Below are 6,000 nucleotides of genomic sequence, written 5' to 3'. Positions count from 1 at the left end.
TCCCCCCAAAAGTTTCATTAACTTCATCGAGTTGAAATATCCATAGATGGTTTGGACAAATCATTGGCATTTCTCAACGGGAACTAACTGTCCATAATTGAAACCGTTTCTTACAAATTTTGAAAAGACGCAACTCGATTCGTCTAATACTTACTGCCATCACTAAGGATAATCCAAAGATTTTGTTGGCAACGCAAGAGACAAATTCCAACTTCTCCCAAATTGTGTAGTGTAGCATGTTAAACGGTGCTTTAACCGTGCAATCAAATTTCAAAAATTTGTAAGCTTTGGCACAAAGTATTCTTAACCCATTCTTGTGTCATATAAATCCAAATACCCAATTTTGTCCAATTTTGAGAACACTTATGAACATGCAGAATAAGACAATCACGCACATCAATAACAAATAAAATACTGGCCACCGATTGGCATCATACAGAGAAATAAACGGCCTTAGTGCTAGTTGTCCAATTTCTCAATAGGCAGCTCTGATACCAAATGTTAAACCTATATGGGAAAATCAAAATAAATATGTAGCGTAAAAATTATTTACCTTCTGCCATGGTGTTTAAGTCTTGAGAAGTTCGGAAACCGTTTCGATCTTGAACCAACATGTTTCACAAACACAAACTCTCACTAATTATTTTTGGAGAGCAATGGGTAGAATTTCCAATTTAATCTATATAAATGTTCTTCACACCTGTAACTTGATGATAATCACATGTCTTTATATAGATAGATCGGGACCCTTTCCCAATGGACACAACCCTTTATACTTCCTTCCATCAAAGAAGTAATAAGGTACATATTCATTAAATAGTTGCAACCTTATACATGAATGGTCACTAAACTCATTCATGAATAGTCATCATATCTATTCACAAATAGTCACCAAACTTTTTCGTGAATAGTCACCAATAATTTAGGCAATATTTTAATTAAATGTAATACCCATATTTTAGTTACGAACATAAATACTATAATATATAAAATAGGATTGATGTGGCATGTGAGCCACATAAATAAATTCCAACATTCTCCCACTTGGCTCACATCACAAATCAACCAAAAAATTGTTGGGTAAAAGATACTAAGTATTGTATATGGCTATACAACAACTGCCCAAATAATGGTCTATATTAGAAAGATTGAGCACAAATCATGGCGGTTATGCTATTTAAGCAAGCATTTCCTTCCATGTATTACAATAAACAAATCTCTCAAAACTTTATGTGGTATCACCTGTGAATCATGACTAACTAATAATCACTTAGGGTCCGCTTTATTTATCCCAACGGATAACTGTATACGTACTCCATATCTTATGTGCACATGTACGTCTTTATTCTCTAAGAACACTTATAGTGTGACAAAACTTTAATTGAGCATCAATATGAGAGAAAACAAATATGAAATGAGCTAAAAGTCATGTATTCACTACATGACATAAACACTTTGCCGGCAATAACTAGCTCAATGCTTTATGCTCAATGGTCACGAATTGTGTTTATGAACTCTTTCTCTCCTCTAATGAGGTACTTTATGTCGATATTCTTTATTCGGCTTTCATCTTTATCTTAGAAAACAAAACTGTAGCCGAAGTAAACTTAATAATGATCTCAACATAACATCGACAACTTGAGACCCATATTGCATGCTATGCTAGTTTCATAGTTCTCACTAATTCTGCCATTCATAATAAACATCACTATGAATTGGATGTTGACACCGTGGCAAGAGATTTGTTGCTTAACCTCAGTCAATTACTCTTGATTAGCATGCATGTACATATAGTTCTTTGTTTTTTATAAGTACCTCACAATCTTTATTTGTAGCCATCTAATACTTCATATTATGCTCACTTGGAAATTAATCCAGTAAACCCTTGACCAATATCCATATAGCTAGCCCAGAAAAATGTATATACTTCCACTAACCTTGCGGAGTATTCTTTTTCTCTATTTATAAGAGAAAGACTTTTTTTTTCCTTTGGGCAAAACTCTTTTCTCGATGCTATCCAAGCCAAAACTATAAGGGATCTTCAAATAGTCCTTAAATCACTAGTATAGAGAAAGAATTCCAAATGGATTTATTATTTTGAACATTAATCCTAAGGGGTTAAATCTCTCCCACTATTAATGTTTAACTTTTATTTTGCGCCCTTGATTATGTGACTATAGACGCTTCATTCACATAGCGCAAAATCATGATCCTTGCATCGGAGAAAAGTGAATTGCTCGATAGTCAATATAATTTCCGCAACTTTATAGCGAAATACGAGAAACAACTTTATAAGCAATATAAATGGCTACAACAACCAAGAAATAACGACTACCTTCCTGTGGGTAGAGGTGCATCATACATGAATTTACATAACACTTTATGAATAAGATAAATGATCAAAACAATGAAAACAAATTCTCCATACCTATGGGCATAGGAAAAATTTATCCTCGACTTTCAAATGAGTATCTTACTCAACTTAAATTTTCAACTTTTATGCTAATCTTTACCTGAAATAAAGTAAACTCAAACCTTCCTGTGGGCAAAGGCTGTAATACGCACTGAATATACTTCACTGCAACAAGACTAGTGAATTTCAAACATCAAAATAAAAATTCCATAACATGAGAACGTAGAAATTTTCCCAAACGAATTAATAGAACTAATTATTCTCCTGTGGGAAAAAATAATTAATTTTACTAATTCAAACTCAATATAATGTTAAATACCATAGAACACAAACACGTAGTCCAATGACTATTCCATGTGTGACTAAACTTGATATGGAAAATTAAATATTTCAAGATGCTGTGGCTAGTCTCAAAATATTACGACATTCAAGTCACCTCAAAATACATCAACTACACTTTACCATCATATGTTCACTGTAGTCCCCTGGTAGTGAAATAGTTTGATATATCAAAGTACACAAGAAGAGTCATTAGCCAACTGTTACGAATCTTAGAACAAGTGGAACCTATTCCTATAGAAAACAACTGTTGACAACCAAAAGGTGCCGAAGCACCATTTCAAAATAAACTAGTTGATGTAAAAGCACAATAGTAGCAAGTGTTGATATTCCGCTTGACCAAAAAAAAAAAAATAGTAGCAAGTGTAATTGTCCAAAACCAATAAAGCATTTAAGATATTAGAAACTAACAATTTCCACATCTCGTAATTCCTAGCCTCAAGTTTTGCACTTAGTTTCAAGTCATAAAATGACTAGCCACTTCGAAGATTTTATTGCACAGAATGGTTTTTTTATTTTTTTTGGCAAAACTAGGCTCTTAATATTCCAAGACCACCAAAGGATTTCGAGTTATTGAAATCCAAGCTATCCTCCAATCACCAAATGGCAGTAATAGCATTTCAAATTATGATGTGTGAGACCAAATTCTAGCACCAAGTAATAAATAAGGTCTTGGAACAAAGTACATAAAAATAGTTAAATCGGATCCCCAAACACATGAAAGGTAAAAAACCTTCTTGATCACCAAACTGAAAACTTGTGTAGGAACAGTAATAATAAGCGATCAAATGTATTCTATAATATTTGTCTCACTGTATTTGATCAAAAACAAATGCATACCATATTTTATTTTTGATGTCACATGTATTGCCGATAACTTTGAAACTTATAAAATATGGTTCTAACTATAAAATAACCGAGAACACTAATTCTTGAAAGTCACAAAATCTATTACATTGATCAATTAAAGAAGCAAAATAAGTGCTCCTACTGGAGAACGTAAAAATTTGGTAACTATGACAATAGAACAAGTGTCCGGTATACTTTTTTGCAAATACTAAAATAGTAAAATCTATTCATCCAACATGCCATAGCAATTAAAATTGACCAGATTTTATATTTTAAAGAGAACCAAATCCCAACCCATATTAAAATTCTACCCATAGGAAGGTTAGAATTTACAAAATATTAAGAGTCTTGGTTATTGTAGCCATTCATGTTATTTGTAAAGTTAATTCTTGTATTCCACTACCAGTTGTGGAAATTTTGTTGATTGCCTGAGAAGTACTCTAGTCTGGGATGCATGGATCGCGATTTTGCGCTATGTGGATAAAGCATCATACCCACATGATTAAGTTCACGCGCTAGATAAAAGTTTGAACATTAATAGTGGGAGAATTAGTCCCTTATGTTTAATGTTCAAAGTAAGAGTATTTGGAGTTCCATCTATGCCATTAACGGTTAACATTTATCTAAAAATACAATAAAGTTTTGGCTAGCATCCAAAAGAAAATTGCAAAAAGACAGCCTTTTGTTTATAAGTTAAGACAAAGATATGCTCCTCAAAGTTAGTGGGAGTAAAAGCATTTTTCTGGACTATATGGATATTGGCTAAGGATTTACTAGATCAATATCTAAGTAAACATGGTATAGAAAGCTACAAATAAAGATTGTGAGGTACTTATAAAGAACAAAGAACTATATGTACATGCATGCCAATCAAGAGTAATTGACTGAGGTTACGCTACAAATCTCTTGCCACGGTGTTAATATCCAACTCATAGTGATGTTTATTATGAATGGCAGAATTAGTGGGAGCTATGAAACTAGCATAGCATGCAATATGGGTCTCAAGTTATCGATGTTATGTTGAGATCATTATTAAGTTTACTTCGGCTACAGTTTTGTTCTCTAAGATAAAGATGAAAGCCGAATAAAGAATATTGACGTAAAGTACCTCATTAAAGGAGAGAAATAGTTCATAAACACAATTCGTGACCATTGAGCATAAAGTATTGAGCTAGTTATTGCCGGCAAAGTGTTTATGTCATATAGTGAATACATGACTTTTAGCTCATTTCATATTTGTTTTCTCTCATATTGATGCTCAATTAAAGTTTTGTCAAACTATAAGTGTTCTTAGAGAATAAAGACGTACATGTGCACATAAGATATGGAGTACGTATACAGTTATCCGTTGGGATAAATAAAGCGGACCCGAAGTGACTATTAGTTAGTCATGATTTACAGGTAATACCACATAAAGTTTTGAGAGATTTATCCATTGTAATACATGGAAGGAAGTGCTTGCTAAAATAGCATAACCGCCATGATTCGTGTTCAATCTTTCTACTATAGATCAATATTTTGGGCAATTGTTGTATAACCATATACAATACTTAGTATCTTTTATCCAGCTGTTTTTTGGTTGATTTGTGATGTGAGCCAAGTGGGAGAATGTTGGAATTTATTTATGTGGCTCACATGCCACATCAATTCTTATTATATTTTATAGTATTTATGTTTGTAACTAAAATATGAGTATTAGATTTAAATGAATTATTGCCTAAATAATTGGTGACTATTCATGAGAAGGTTTGGTGGCTATTCAAGAATAGATATGATGACTATTCATGAATGAGTTTAGTGACCATTCATTTGTAAGGTTGCAACTATTAATGAATAGGTACCTTATTACTTCTTTGATGGAAGGAAGTATGAAAGGTTGTGTCCATTGGGAAATGGTCCCGATCTATCTATATAAAGGCATGTGATTACCATCAAGTTATAGGTGTGAAAAATATTTATATAGATTAGATTGGAAATACTACCCATTGCTCTCCAAAATCAATTAGTGAGAGTTTGTTTGGCGAAACATACTGGTTCAAGTTTGAAATAGTTTTCGGATTTCTCAAGACTTAAACACCATGGCGGAAGGTAAGTAATTTTCCGCTACGTATTTATTTTGATTCTCCCACATAGGTTTATCATTTGGCATCATGAATAGTCACCATATCTTTGCGTTAATAGTCACCAATTATTTAGGCATTACTTTAATTAAATCTAATACCCATATTTTAGTTATAGACATAAATACTATAAATATAAATAGGATTGATGTGGCATGTGAGCCACATAAATAAATTCCAACATTCTCCCACTTGGCTCACTTGACAAATCAACCAAAAAACTATTGGGTAAAAGATACTAAGTATTGTATATGACTATACAACAACTGTCCAAATAAC

This window comes from Rhododendron vialii, chromosome 6a, assembly GCF_030253575.1.
Source record: "Rhododendron vialii isolate Sample 1 chromosome 6a, ASM3025357v1".
NCBI lineage: Eukaryota > Viridiplantae > Streptophyta > Magnoliopsida > Ericales > Ericaceae > Rhododendron > Rhododendron vialii.
This window is presented reverse-complemented; position numbering follows the sequence as displayed.